Consider the following 16,140-nt stretch of genomic DNA (forward strand, 5'->3'; position numbering starts at 1 on the left):
AAGACGACATTGAATCTATGTTGATTTTTCATCCAAACCGTCGTATATGGTCGGGGTTGAAATGCCAATGTTGTAACAACATTGAAATACTGTGGTAAACCGACGGTCTTACTATAGTGACGTTGTAACGATGTTGATTCACCGTTGTTTTTTTGTCATTGATATTTGATCTATTTATAGTCGACCAGGTGACAACAACAACGTCGAGAAAACGTCTATTTATAGTTGACGATCATTCGGCTCCGGTCACCATCAAAAACCATCGATTTGTAGTTGAGCATTAAATTGCACTGCAACTGATCGGGTATAAAGTACCAGAGAAAGTAGATTTATTGTTCATTTGTTATCAATGACTTGGTCTAGTTCACCAGCTTTAAAAAATCGTGTCTACGTGCAATTTATGTATAGTTGACCGAAATTAAAGCAGCGATCACTTGGACTATTCCGCAGCACCCCTCTCACATTGGTACATCCCCCCAGGTATTCATTGTCTTCTACAGTAGAGCGGGACATTTGATTTACCGGAGAAGGCATCAGTTCATGCACTGCACTGGCCTGCACCACGATTAGTATAAGGTAAGAATGAATGATTTTTTTTCCCTACTCGTTATTTCCATGTTTGCATTTGAATAACAGTAAAAAACTCGTTAATGTATAACATTAACGAGTTTTTTACTGTTATTTACGTTGCTCCCACAAAATGTGGGAGCCCGAAATTGTGTCTACTTCTTACAATCCGGCAACAAATAAATTGCACTGCGAACAAAGTATATCAACAAAGAAAACATTTTTGTTTCATAATTTCTTCGTTATATTCCCTTACAAAGCTAGCTTTAACGCTTCGAGGTTTCCTTTGTTCTTGCCGTCGCCTCGGCGCTTGACCCAGACTTTCGCTCTGTAGTTGCTTAGTACTACAAAAAATTCTAAATCTGTGATATATGATTGATAAACGTAAAGTTAACTGTATAAACGTGTTCAATGACTTTGTTACTTTTGATGATTGGAGAGCACTCGCTTCAATTCGCACACGAAAACTTTAGACTCAGTTTGAATGCTCACGCGGCATGCCCACGTGACTGTACGTTGCACGCGTACATGACTTTCCGTTTGTGCCTTGAATAATGAATAAGGCTACGTCCACACGTACCAGCGTATTTTTGAAACCGCTGATTTTTCTATGCGTTTGCATCCTTTGTCCACACGTAATGTATGTCTGGCCGTACATTGTGTTTGTATTTCCAGGCACATTTCACGAAGCAGAACGCAGTCTTCAGAGATATCCACGTGAACGCTGTGATACGTCTGACCTTCAGTCCGAAAAAGAAAACCCGGACCAGTCTTAAAAGAAAGCACAAGTAAAACCTTTTTATTCACAAACATATCTTTGATTGTTAAGAATTTATGATCTTGTCTTTTATACATATCTGTGGTGCTTGCATACTGCAATATCACCACATAATATAGTCCAAAAAGTGGAAGTTTGTAAACTTTTTAAAAATGCAAAGCCGTGTACACTTGTGCACTTCAAAAATTCATTGTATACTGTACCTTCTTGCACGTCTCTGTTTCCTGTGTGTGTTGTTAGAAATCAAACTAACTTTAGGAAACAATATGCCAAAAGCATATTTACAATTACTTAAGACCGTTTTTAATTTCTTTTCTTTAGACTAAATCCCCTGTACACATATATGGACTCAGAGGATGAGCAGCCTACAAAAAAACGGTTTCCCCAGGACCCTCGAGTGAAAATACCAGGTAATAAAATACTGTCTAGTGTCTGTGTACATATCTGTGTCTGACACGAGGAAACTTTTTTGACAAGTTGTCTGTATTCTTAAATACTTAAAAAATTATCTTTTTCTAAACAGCCCTCATCACTCCGCAGTCTGCCCCCCAGCCCACTGATAGCAACCATCATAATGCCCCACCCAGCTTCCGGCACCTTTCGCCACTCCGGCACAAACCGACACAGCTTTGCGATCTCGCCAGCATGCAGAGTCTGATGTCTTCCCTATAGATGGTATGCTTTTAAAAAAGCTTTAAAGCTGCATCACAATGTCATTGTACTCTTATCTAAAAAAAAAAAACCCAATTTATACTCCTGAATGTCATCTTGTTGTGATTTTTTTTTTTTCTTCTGTAGATTCCAGAGACTCTGTGAGGCCACTATTACAAGGCAAGTTTGAAAATCTTGGAATTTCACAGTTTACATGGTATAACAAATATATGTGACAGGCAAAAACTAGTAAACACTTTTAGCAGTTACAAGAACTAACAAATGAATATCCAACAAAAGGGAATAGAAATACATTGTACTGCCAATACTTTGGTTTATTCTTTGTATGACTTGAAAATCAGGCTTTAGGGAAAACTAAATGACATGTTTCTATCATCAATTACATGAAGTAAACACACAAGCACTTGCATACACATTTAAGACATGAGACACGCTAATTCCATCTCATAAAATGTGTCTATAGGTGAGACGCTTTGCGTTGATTGGTGCTGCTGGACCACACTGGAGGTGCGAGTCCGCCGTGTAATGGTTTATGCCATTACAAAGGAGCTGGCCTCTGTACTCAACTGGGCAGGGAAAAAAAAACCAAGGACCAGACAAAGCAAAAAAGGGCATTTAAAGATACAGCGCTGTGCAGATGCATATTTGGTAAGTTTTAACATTTATTGTACTTTTATGAGCCTAAAGTGAACAATAAAGGGATCAATTGATGTGCTGGGTGCGTTTCACATTTCCTATGTCTGTTTTTTGCTATATTACTTTGTCTTTCTTAATAACAAGACTTTCATGTCCGGTTAATCTGGAGATGGAGTCTTTGGTCTTCAGCTTGTTTTGTCCTCGGGTTGTACACTTTGTACAGCCCGAGGACCCCATGTTTTCTTTTTTTTTTTAAAGGATACACGGCACACCATGCTAAGACATATCACATTTTCAGCTTATAGCTCTTTGGGAATCAAATGCGGCAGTTTGCTGATTTCCGCCTGGTGACTTTAATGTTTATCAGCCTAGGAGTTTACATACTTTCTCCCTGCTGAAGACAATTAACAAGAGCTTATTCATGTGCTCTAATTCCCTTTTTTTGTCTTTGTTTTTTTGTGTGTGTGTCTATTTTTGTCCTAGATGGCCTGGCGCAGCAGGTAGGGGCGAACTCTATGTCTGAGTTGGTCTTTGCTCAAGCAGTCCAGAAATGGCTCAGATATGCTCCAGATCGTACGGGTGGCGCGCAGGACGCACATCATCCATCCCCATCCCGGAGTAAATAATAAAAAGTGACATGAAACATAGAAATGTAAATAGGAAACTTTGTCTTTTAATAAAGTATTTTGCAAATGATACATGTCTATTGACCTTTTTTGTTTTTTTGTTTTTTTTTTCAATAAAAAGCAACTGTACGAAAGAGGTGGAAAATCAATACCATAGCTCAACAGTGTTTCAATATCAGAATCTGACATTGTTTCAATGTCAACAGTGTTAGAAAATATAACGTAGAATCAATGTCAGGTTTCAACATTGATTCAACATCAAAACCTGACGTTGTTTCAACGTTAAAAATGGGTGCAAGAGTGATGTTGGGTCAACGTCACACTTCAACGTTGCTTCAATGACGTCGCCTGATATTGACTCAACATTGTTTCAATGTTTCCTTGCTATCTGGGAAGGGTGCCTATGCTGAACTATGTCAGATAAAAAGGGGAGAGATGCTTGGTCAAAGTTCTCAAAGACAACTGGGCAGAAAAGAGAAACAGCAGGAGGGACAGGATTAGAGGGAAAAGACCTGAGAGCCGAAATCTTTTTTAAAAATGTGAGAAACCTTGCAGATGAGGGCACAATACAAGCAGCACTACATGGATTTATAAGAGAGTTAAGAGTGAGGTTTGTGGCTATTATTTGACATAAGATTTGATCAAAAATTGGGTTTTTGCAGCTTTAACAGCTCTCTGATACTCCAGTAGGCTGCTTTTTAAAATATCCAATGAAACTTGAAGGTAATCCTTCTTCCATCTTCTCTCTCTGCATCGGCAATTGCGCCTTAGAGAGCGAGTGGTATCATTCAGTCATGGCTCGGTCACTGGCTTAGACTGTTTAATTCTAAAAGAAGCTACCATGTCCAGTAGGCTGCTACAAGATTAATTAAAAAGAACTATAAATTCAACAGGGTTAAGATTAAAATACAATCCAGATTAACAAGTACAGAGTCATGAAAAGCTAATGCAAACATAGATCAGCATCTGTGTTTGCACTCATTGAGCTGGGATGTTTTCAGTTTTATTTGTCATATGCAAGTTAGCACAGGGTCAACATTGCAATGAAATGTATTTGACGAGCAGAAGACAGTCACTCAGCAGAATGCTACAGTAGGAAAAATAGGAAAGAGCATAATATTTATAAAATATAGTAAAAGAAAAAAGGTTAACAGTTAACAGACTAAATATATATATGTACACACTAGTGATTAAATAAAGAAAATCTTAAATAGGAATGTGGCGGGGGGGGGGGGGGGCAAATGGGATATTGCACAGTGGCAGGAATGACTACAGACTGAACGGTACAAAATTTTTTTGGCCCAGACACTGCCTGAGTGAGATTAAATGTTTCAATAAGATCAAAATGACCAAGAGTCCTGATTAACAACAGACATAAATATTAAAATCACCGACATCATACTTCACAGTTATTCATCTCAGGAGGGCAGTAGACCAGAGCCCACCTGACTGCAATTCAAAGGTGGAGAAGGAGTTAGATGTTGACTATCGACATTGGAAACTGGATTTGAATACAGCTGCGAGGCCCCCACCTCTGCCTGCAGTCTGAGAGGAACTGAAAAACAAACAGTCAGGAAGAAGAAGTTCTAAGAATGGGGTGAACTCACCAGTACAAAACCAAGTCTCTGTCAGAAATATAAAATCCAGTTCAGGAGAGGTGAAGAATTCATTTAACAGAAAAGTCTTGTTTGCTAAACATCTAGTGTTAATAAGAGCCAAACGAGCAATCCCATCCTCACGGGCCATTGTAGGGGTGCAACTCAGTGCCCGAAGGTTCCTATAATGCACACTGTGATGCCTGGCCCGTTTTAGCCTGGTAGGATAAGTTTCCACTGGCAAGTTTGGAAAACTCTGATGAGCAGAAACAACAGGCTGGATCCACTCAGCAAACGCTGGGTCAGAAAAAATCTACCTGAATAGCAGAAAGGACTACACCCGCAGCCATATCTCAGGTAAGCTTCAGGTTCTCCACAGAACACCATGCTTCCTTGGTCTTCCTCCGTGTGATGACAGCAGGTCAGTGACACAAGTACGCCGGTATAGACACCAGTTATGGTAGCGGGCTTAAGGTTTGATCACCTAAATTATGCTTTATCCAAGTTTTGTGGGATGATCTGATATCAAAAAGTGCTTGGTGCTCATACGAGCTATAAGAGCTGTTGTCTTGGCAACAAACACAAAATAAAACAATAGCAAACAAAAATCCGATCAGGCCTGATAGGCGGTGCCATCTTCCTGCCAACATAAAATGAAGATTATGAGTCATCAAAATGAGTCACCGGAGCTGGTTTCTCCTCTTTAAGCTAATCTTCTTTCATCTAAGAAAAAGTGTAAAAAATTAGACTGTGACAAAGAAGGAGAAGAGAGACGAGGAGAAGGAAGATTTAGGCTCAGATCAAGAGAGAGGCAACACAGCAGTGTTTATTTATACGCTTGGTACAGCATGTTTTGCTCCATTTATGCTTCAGATACAAATGATCCTAATGCTCCTCAGTCAAAATGAGATCAAAGAGCCATGGAGGCACTTGAGGATAAAAGAAGGTGGGTGGGGGGACAATAATATTTAAGAGGATAGATGGGGAAAATCGATCCCCAAGACAAGAAGTATTTCCATATTTATATTTGTTTAATTTCTCTATCAGTCTTTCCAAATTTAAAAACATTCTCTTCTCTCATGAGTCTATAACATAGATTCTTTCCCTGCTATGTCTATATAGCACAGCTGAATTAAGACAAATCCCCTTATACAAAAATGCACTGAGTCACAGATGTTAAAGGATTTACTGTTAAAGGATACATACACAAACTCCAAAAGAGCCAGTTCATTATTTCCTTATTTTAATCGATTGTGTGCTTCAGGAGAAACCTTTCATCAAACATTAGATTCAGTAAAGCAACCTGAATTGAGTCAAATTGAATTGACGCAAAGTGGTAGACAGAGGAAGAGAGCCACAGAGCGAGGCAAGGGAGGGACGCAGGGGCGGTAAGAGAGGGGGGGGGAAACCCCCAAAACATCCAAGATGGTGGATATGAGAGAGAGAGGTGGAGGGAGTAAATTGGCGAGAGAGAGAAATGTGAGGAGAAAAGTGATAAAAGCTCAGCGGGAAAAGATGCCTAATGAGAGAACGATGAGTGAGAGACATTGAGAAGCGCGTGGCACAGAGAGCTGACGGCAGAGGTATAGGTGGAGAGAGAAAGAAGGAGAGCCGCTTTGTCAGATATGATCAAAAGAATCTTTATGTGCAACATTTGAAGGCAGCCTCATGCGACAAGACACAAAATCCCTCACAGTAAGGGCAGTAAGCGAAATGGAGGGAATGTGGAGAATTTTAAAACACTGCTCCTTAGTCTGTCTCTGTGATTGTTACCTTCTAATCTCTGTCACTCATCTCAGTCGCCTTCTGTTTTCCTCTGTCTCCTCTTTGGTCTCTCTGGTTTTCTTTTTATGTCACCATCTTCCCCCATCTCTGTCTCAGTAGATCGTTTTTTTTCCTCCATTTGTAGCCAGCCAACCTGCACTGCTTCACTCTCTGCTTTGCGCCGCAGGAGGGTAGAAATTAATTCCAACTCCCATTAGAAAAACAAGCTTTTTGGATGGTAATCAAGATAGCAACCTGGAGCTGAAGCAAGCTATCAAGACAAAATCTTGATTGTTCACTGAGCACTCAGGAAGCAGGAGAGTGTTTGAAAATAGAGACGGGGCGCTCCCAAACTTCTTATCTTGTTTTCGTGTGAAAAGTGGAAGGAAGCATCCACATGTGACGTGAGTTCGGAATTACAGGGACAGAATCGTAATGGGACTAATTACACAGACAGGTGATAAGGCGGCATGCTGATACTGAAGTGATTCAACCCATGTCGGACTTGTGAAAAAAGGAGCCAAAAGGTATCAGAAAGTTTATCTTGGTCCAAAAAAAAGACTTCACTCCTTGATCCTCTACCTGAACAGAATTTACAGCGTCACTCGTTTGTGGCACTGTGGTTGCGAAGAAGTCCTCATATTTTAACCAATCACATATTGTTTATTTGTCCCTACAGAGCCTCTGTCCCTTTTGCAGTGCTTTAGTGTAGATAAAAAAAGATAATAGTTAAGGTTATAGAATGATCATGGTTAAAAAAGAAAACTATTTAAGGACTTAACAGGTATAAACAAGATCGCTGCCATGATCTCACCCACTATCTGAAGTGGCCACCTTCATTCTTCAATATAGCCTGAACTCTCTTAGGCAAGCTTTGTTGTACCTTCTTTAAGTAGTCTTTAGAAATAGTTCTTGAGGCTTACTGGCGCACATTGAAGCGCTTCTTTGCATGTTGGATGCGTTTTCATGCTTTCCCTGTCAAGATGTTCCCACTTTTTCAATATTCTTCTATGCTGAGTTCATGACTCTGTGAAGCCCATTGTGTGGTTCTGTGTAAGGATCTTTTACTGCACTGGCACTGTGTTTGGGATCCAGTGGAAAATGAGGGCACTGGCAATCAGACACTTTCCAGTTGCTACTGCTTAATGGTTTAAAAACTGACTGTATTTACTTCTTTCGCTTTATTTATTTATTGCATCTCTGAGGTCCTGTGATGCATCTTTGCTGGTGTTTTCTTATTTCTTAAGGACATGACTTTCAGATACTGCTCAGCTGCAGTCCAAAACTTTTTATGCCTGCCTCTTATTTTCTCCTCTATTTGTCCAGTTTTCTTTAATTTTTTTAAGATACACTGCAGTCTGTGGTTGTCAAACTGTGATCTTTGGCATTTTCATAGCTTCAACTAAAGAAATGGGAGCCAAACATATGTTTTTGTGACAGCTTGCTGATAATGAATTATCCATAGATACAATTTAAAACTGGTTCTTTGATACATTGTCTTTAATGAGTAGACACAACACTGGTTCATCCCTTAAGGTAGGCGCCTTTTTTATGCTTGAATGATTCATAGGTCCACATTAAGTGGTTTAACAAACAAAAATATTCCTCTGAAAATGATCAAACAAAAGTACTGGACTGAAAACGAATAAAAAAAGCAGCCAATGTTCAAAGAAAACCTTTGAAAGAGATTCATTGCTCCTGGCAAATTAAAATAATTATATAAGAAAGCCTGACTTCTTGAAATAAAATCTAAAGAAAAGAGGTGGACTGGGACTTTCTGCATAGCACTGTAAATTAATGGTTACTGATCCATCTTTCTCTTTATCAGAATTCTTAAGCAATTTTTGAAAAAAAGTTTCAGCATAGGTCAAGTGCGCTCATTATTCATTAATTTATTTATTTACTTCTCTGCGACTTTTTATGACCTCGCCAGGTCACCAGCTTCAATGGCCTGATAAACTGGGCATAATTTGTCTGAAATTAAGGAGCAGACGCAAACCTCACACACTACACTGGTTTCACATCTGTACATGCCTGTCTGCCCTACATGTTTGTTCTCATTTACTTGCCCCTCTCTCTTAACCCCTTTCTTAATTGTCACCACCACTTAGTTGTTGGTATCAAAGAGATCTGTCTGACCCGGGAGCCTTCACCGCTCCTTACAGAGGCCCTAACTGAAGTTTTTGGGCCAGATCTTTGCCCGCGCCATGATCCTTTTTCAGTTAACCTGGTCTAATCATAATTGATTTGTGAGTCCCTGTTAATGAAGTAATAGCCTAAAAGGCTTTTCAAAAAAAGAAGAACAGGAAGGATGTTAATTATCTTAGCTATTAGAAAACGGGTAACAGATAAATATTTCACTGGTACTGTTTTTTATTAAATGTGTGTGCATTTCACAATGTTGAAACCACCAATGAAATTCTGCACAAACACTTGTTGTTTTTTGGGGGGGTGGGGTGGGGGGGGTTCTTGTTTTGTTTTGTTTCATAGACTGAAAAGTATCAGCAGTGTGTCAAGGTGTTTTTGTCAATGGCAACCATTAAAGCAAGGCCTGTAAACAAAGGTCACATGGATTTAAGTCACTCATTTACTGAGCTGGGGTTTGTTAACCTGTCATTCTGCCTGCTTTGACCTTTTCAGAGTGAGAGGGAATCAAACTCAATCTGATTCCACATCTTGTAACCCGCGCTAAGCATGATTGACTTACAAGCACACGTTTCAGGATGTAGGAACCAGCTAAGGACGCAGGAGGAAACAGATGAAAATCAGCAACAGTTCAGATTTTAGATTACCCTCAGCCATACTTACTGTTTGGGGACTTGCAAGCATGAAGATTTTTTTTGCAATCTGATATCATGCTTCATTTCTTTTTAATCAAAAATGTCTTATATTTGTTACCTTGTTGCATTTTCTAAGAAACCTTGAACCGAATCTGAAGTACTGTTTCAAGCTTTACACATCGGCCTAGATGTGTAATGAAGGGAAAAGGGGTGGATAAATTTGACAAAACCTCAATCACTATATAGTGGTTAGTATGATATTGACTACATAGGGTTAAATATTTCTTAACAAAAAAATGGAGGAGGCTTGTATCTACTGTGCAGTTCAATGGAGGAAAGGAAAACAGTTTGTCATTCTTTTTCACATAATGCTCCGAGGTTTGCCAGCTGATATTCAACCAGTGACCAGTTGGGCAGTGGTCCAAAGTACAGTAATAAAGGTGCTCAGTTCAACAACTTCTACTCTCCTGTCCAAATCTTACTCCTTTCCAAATTAATTGTTGGTGGAACTTAAATTAAAAATAGATAAATTAGAGTTCATCCAGACTTTTCCTCAGAAGGAGAAACAAAATCTGTGTATCAAAATGGAGTTATCAATCACTCATAAAGTGCGAAATCGATTTGCTTTTATGCAGATCTTTCAGTGTTAATTGGGCTGTGGTGTAAAGAGAAAGTTGGAGTGTGACTAATGGGAGTTTAGAACTTGTAGTCTTAAAGTCATTTCTCTAGCCAGCCTTTTCAGCTGCCTCCTCAGATAACCCCGACAGAAGATTGCCCGACAGTCAACCATCCATCTTTGTTCTGTACATCTGCACTCTTCCCTTCCTCTCCCCTCCCCTCCCATCAATAAAGAAGGCAGAAAACGTACATCACTCCGGACTGTGTGAACATAAAACCTAAACCAAAGTAAAGCCAAACTTTTAAGTTCTTAGTGTTTTTTGTATGTGCTCAGTCCCTCGGTATTTATGGCCAAATCAAAGAAGCAGTTACTCAGCTCTGCTTGGAATGTATTTAATCTCCCACTTCACCATTTATTACTGTCTCTGCAGGTGCTTCTTTCTTGGGTTACTGGCTGAGGTGTTATACCCATGTGCACGTGTGCAGGTAAGCTCTTCTCCATGCATGAGACACATCCCTTGCTTGCATGCTTTGTCATGCAGATCATGCAGATCAGGATCATCCACTAATTGGAAGGTCGGTGGTTCAGTCCCTGTCAAAGTATCCTTGGATAAGATACTGAACCCCAGTTTGTTCTGTGATGCATCCACTGGAGTATGAATGTTAAAGAGAAAGCACTTAAGTACAGAAAAAGTGCCTGTGTGAATGAGGCATGTTGTATGAATCACTTTGAATGTTTAAATAGAAAAGCAATATATAAGAACCAGTTCATTTACCTCTCTTTTTGTTACTGAATGTTCTGATGAAGCGGTGATGAAAATTCTGTCAAACAAAAAGCTAAAAGAAAGCTATTATAACTATTATAACTATTATAACTATTTATTAAAATGTTAGTATCCTTGACCTGCTGCCTGGGTCTTTAATTATACCAATAATTGTGAGAAATGCTTCTGAATTAAGTTTAGCAGAAGATGAATTATTATTCAAGAAGCTTTAGCACAGTTTAACATCTTTGGCAGCCAGACCAACAGCAGCTCCTTTCGCCAGTGGTTAGTCTGAAATATAGCGATGCTTTAGTGATATTGAGTATTATGTCACACAGCAAACAAATAATCTAGTGAGCTAACCAGGGCAGTATGCAGATTTGTCTGAAAACCACAACAAGTATCAATATGCCAGATTCCAACAATATATTTGTATGATGTGTTCAACAATTTTCTGCTTTGATGTATAGTTTGGAGACAGAAGGCGGAGCTGGAGGTGCAGTTAAAATGCTAAGAATTTCACTGGGAGTGACCAGGTGGGGCGGGGTTGGAAACGAGAACATGGGAGGTACAGCTTGTGTTGGTGTGACAGAAGAGGATGCTAGGGTTAGGGGGAGATGGAGACAGATGATCTGCTGTGGCAAAACCTAAAGGAAACCACTGAAAGAAGTTCAGCAGTGAAAAATCATCTATAGAAGACAAACAAGAAGCATCAAGGGAGTTGATTTTATCACACCAGACCACAGCAGTGAACAACAATGAAAATCAATCAATTTGCCAGCTAGCTTGGAAATTACTTATTCCTGAATTAATCAACTGTATCAGACCTGAACTGATATACAGTCAAGGGCTATATGCTGTATGTTGTGGGGAATTGGAAGCTGCTAATATCTAGCTTTTAAATTGGGACTCAGGCAGCGATGTGTGTAATTATTTAAAGTAAATGTGGTGAAACTATCAAGCATGATTAACCTTTTGTTTATATCGAGAAACGCCACTCTACACATACCACATTTCCACTGTCTGTTCAGCTGTGCGGTATTCATTTTTGATTAAATAAATTGTAGCACAGAAGATAAATCATTTTGATGACATCATAGAAAAATGATTCTCATTCAATTATTACCACATACAAGGACTACATAGAGACCTTGATTTAAAAAAAAATAAATCTGCTGGCAGAATTCATATGAATGAATACGCCGGCTTCCTGATTGTTGACATTTAGACATGTTAGATATGAAAGTGTGAAGAAAAATCAGCTGAATTTACATTCTACCATGTCTACATAGAAGTTTTGCTAAAATAGCAGCAGCTTCATGCTTCTATCACTATGTTCATTACATCACCATTGGCTTTAATAAATGGGTACATTTAGACTCAACCTCAAAATAATCTTAAGGTCATGACTTAAAAGTAGTTTGGTTCATCCAGTCTGTCTTTTACAGCATTATCACCTTTTTTCACTATCTAGTGAATGTTTAGCCTCTAAAAGACACCCCAAGTCACTTTACAAGCCCCACTCTACTTTCCTTTGTTCTGTTTTCTTTCTCCACTGTATGTCTCTTGCCTGCTTCCTCTATTTTGTTTGAAGTGTAAATGTATCCTACAGGACTGCTAATGAAGTGATGGGAGCTGCCTTAATTAGCTCCTGAGATCGAGATGCAGAGAAGAAAAAAAAATCATGAATGACATAACTGTATGGCAGGAAATTGAGCAAGGCCAATTTAAGTGGTATATATTTTTGTACACATGTGTGTTGTCATCAAAGAAGGGAGAAAAACTAAAAAGAAATGGCCCCACCTCAAATTTGTTTTCTTGATCATTATTTCATCTTGACATCGGTAGCGCAGTGAGTCATAAACCCTCATTTTGTGCGATGACAAACTGCTTGGTTTGGGATAATGGTTCAAAATAATCTTGCACAAATCTCAGTTTTGAAGTTCAGTTATGTATCTCTCTTTTAAACTGATTGTTTTTATGGTTATTTTAGAACCTAGTTGTTTCTCACTGACCCACTGCTTTAAGTAATTTTATTCAGTTTGCCTTTATTCAAGTTGCTGTGGGAACACCAATGAAAAAAGGATATTTTTAGTCTTGGGAAAAAAAACACTTTAGCCAGTTTTTAGAAACATTAGAAAACTAGGGTGGTCATCTAGATTGTGTATATGATTGGTATTGTTGTCAAGGTGCAGAAGGACTTTGGGACCAAAAACTTGCCCGTCTGATGACATTGTGTCAAGGATAATCTAAACATCTAAAAGACATCTAAAACATCTGTACAGTCCTGTACGTGTAAAATAAGTGCTGTTACTGCCTGAAGCACATATTAAGGAAATGTCAAGCTCAGTTTATGCCAGGGCCAGTGGTGGATCAGGGCTGGACAGTTTCCACACAGAGGATGTGACATGACTGGCTCAGAGTATTTGATGTGTAGCACGGGAATTAAAGCAAACAACAGGTGGAAGCCAGGAGATGCGATGGAGACTGATGGTTTTTAAATGCATGGGGAAATGAAAAAGGCATTGATAGAGATGGAAAAGACTGATGGGAGGGTGAAGACGGGGAAGATATGAGCTATCAAAAAGCCAACAGACCTTGGCTCATATGAAACCAACCGCCATCAGGAAAAAAATAAATAAAACTGCCAAAGAGTGAAATGAGAAAGTAGCGGGCCGAGGTCAAACTTTCAAATGAAGATATATGAGAATATTATTTAAAAGGAAATTCCAATTTAAATTTAACTGCAATCAACTAGGGTTTTTATTTTAATCTTCCATATTATTACACGGTCCTGGGTTCATGCAAAAAAAATAATGTATGAATAGAATTTGCAATGTACAGTAGAGCAGAAAATCTCGAGATCAGTGCAAACTAATGGAGAAGGTGAACTGTAGGCAAATAAGCAGTGAAGATTTATAGCTAGTACATTTTTACAATGCAGCTCAAACTGCCTTGTATTAATTATATACTGAGTAATAAAGAGCCAATTTGTACAAATTGACTGTTCCAACAAAATGGCTTTAGCCAGTTTTAACACTGAAGCATTAAGTGCTTTGCCTCCAATTAGTGAATTTTCTCTTGAAGAGTTTAAAAGCTAAAATAGAACCCTTCTCAGTTAAGAACACGGTAGCTTTAGATTTGTAGCTAGGTGTTAGCTTCAAGTCCTGCATATAATAGAAAAATCTATCGTTATCCATGTCATCTTAAACAGAAAAGTCCATTAAAGAAAAAAAACTCAAAAAATAATGGTTTTATATAATTATTTTATGCATAATATAACTACATTACTAATCACTTTTACCAGCTGCTATAATCTCATGGAGTGAAAAATACTAAGGTGTAACTGTCTGTCCTTTACTCCTTCACCAAGTTGGAGAGAATTTATACACGATATAGAGTTTAATGTTTCAACCAAGTGTAGGGGAAAAGGAAGCACAGATGGAGATTAAAGAAAGGGGACTAGGAAGAAGATGCAGCAAAACGAGGACACAAGACGAGATAAGTCAAGGAAGAGGAGAGCTGTGAAAGATTTGTGGCCGCAATGAGGTGTGAAGCTAGAGTACAGGAGGAAGGAGGGCGAGGCGGGGAGAGGCTGGGGATGACTTAAAGGAGCTAGATGTGGAGAACAAATGCAAGGGATCTAGAGAGCGAGGCACAGAGGATAAATGCATGAAGAAGGAGAGCAAGAACTGAGGAGGACAGAGGAGATTGAAGCCAAAATCTGCTAAAAAAAAATTGCACCATTACACAATTTTAGTCTTTTTCTGTCCTAACAGGGGAGTTGTACAAAATGAAATAACTTAGGCATATTAACAGTGTATTTACACCTACAGCTGGAGGGAAGATAAAATGTTTTAAAGGCTCATGTTGTGCAGGGACACTGATTAGATTCTTCAGCCTACTTCAAATTGACTTAATGAGACTAACTTTCCCCAAACTGATTCTTCCTCACACACTCTCAGATATTTTGTGGTCTTATTGTAATTATCCTGTCATCAGTGACATCCATCATAGCTTTGGTTTAATGAATTTCAAAGGTTTCAGTCATATTTTTTTTAAATAAGATTACTGAGCCCAAGAAGCATAAGCCAAACACATATATTTTCATAATAATGGTGTTGATGGCTGTATCCAGAATATTAGATTAGATTAGATGTTCTTTATATGCTACTACTAAATATTCCACAGTCAGCTGTTAGTGGTATTATAACAAAGTGGAAGTGTTTGGGAATGGCAGCAACTCAGCCACAAACTGGTAGGCCATGGAAAATCACAGAGCAGGGTCAGCGGATGTTGAGGGGCATAGTACGCAGAGGTCGCCAACTTTCTGCAAAGTTTATCACCACAGACCTCTGAGCTTCATGTGGCCTTCAGATTACCTCAAGAACTGTGTGTAGAGAGCTTCATGTAATGTGTTTCTATGGATGAGCAGCTCCATGCAAGCCTTACATCACCAAGTGCAATGTAGTTCTGTAGAGCACACCGCCACTGGACCACTAGAGCAGTGACATGTTCTCCATCTGGCAATCTGACAGATGTTTCTGAGTTTGGCAGTTGCCATAGAATGATATTTGTCTGATTTTAAAGTTTGGTGGATGGAAGGATTATGGTCAGGCTTGGTGCCTTAGTTCCAGTGAAAGGAACTCTTAGTGCTTCAGAATACCAGGACATTTTCGCCCATGCTACCAACATGGTGGGAACAGTTTGGGCTCCTTCCTCTTCCAACATGACTGCACACCAGTGCACAAAGCAAGGTCCTTGAATAAATGAGTTTAGTATGGAAGAACTTGACTGGCCTGCGCATAGTCCGGACCTCAACCTGATAGAACACCTTTGGGATGAATTAGAGCTTAGACTGTGAGCTGGGTCTTGTCATCCAACATCAGTGTCTGACCTCACGAATGTACTTGTGGAAGAATGGTCAAAAAATCCGATAAATACTCCTAAACCTCGAGGAAAGCCTTTGCAGAAGAGATGAAATTGCTATAGCTGCAAAAGGTTGGCCAACATCACATTAAATCCTATTTTTATATTAATTTTCTTAACAATTGTTAGTGCTATTTACATACAGTGCTGCAGATGCACATAATGACCTGTGAACTGATGCACTTTATAGGCTCTTGCTTGAGGTCCAACCATTTCGTTCTCTCTTCTTCTGTCTTTTTTATCTCTTTTGTTGTGAACTTGTAAAGTTTATGGATTCTGTTACTTTTAACCTGAATTAGTTATTGCCTGGATTCATTTCTTATGTCCAGAACTAAAAAAAATCATCAAATTAAAAATAAAGAAATACCTTCCTTTTCTTGAATTCTTTGGAAAATAGAGAAAATCACAAAT

The 16,140-nt window shown here is 38.9% G+C and overlaps 1 protein-coding gene across 7 annotated transcripts in view; it reads left to right on the forward strand.

The window, feature by feature from the left end:
• The window catches only part of LOC100709376 (protein phosphatase 1 regulatory subunit 29), a 284,542-nt gene that overhangs the window by 152,321 nt on the left and 116,081 nt on the right, over nucleotides 1-16,140 (forward strand). For all 7 annotated transcript variants that reach the window (XM_019360318.2, XM_025907996.1, XM_025907997.1 and 4 more), the window contains one exon: nucleotides 10,468-10,522. The gene's annotated coding sequence lies outside the window, so the exon portion shown is untranslated. The remainder of the gene's footprint in view (nucleotides 1-10,467; nucleotides 10,523-16,140) is intronic.

Source organism: Oreochromis niloticus, linkage group LG6 (genome assembly GCF_001858045.2).
Source record: "Oreochromis niloticus isolate F11D_XX linkage group LG6, O_niloticus_UMD_NMBU, whole genome shotgun sequence".
Taxonomy (NCBI): Eukaryota; Metazoa; Chordata; class Actinopteri; order Cichliformes; family Cichlidae; genus Oreochromis; species Oreochromis niloticus.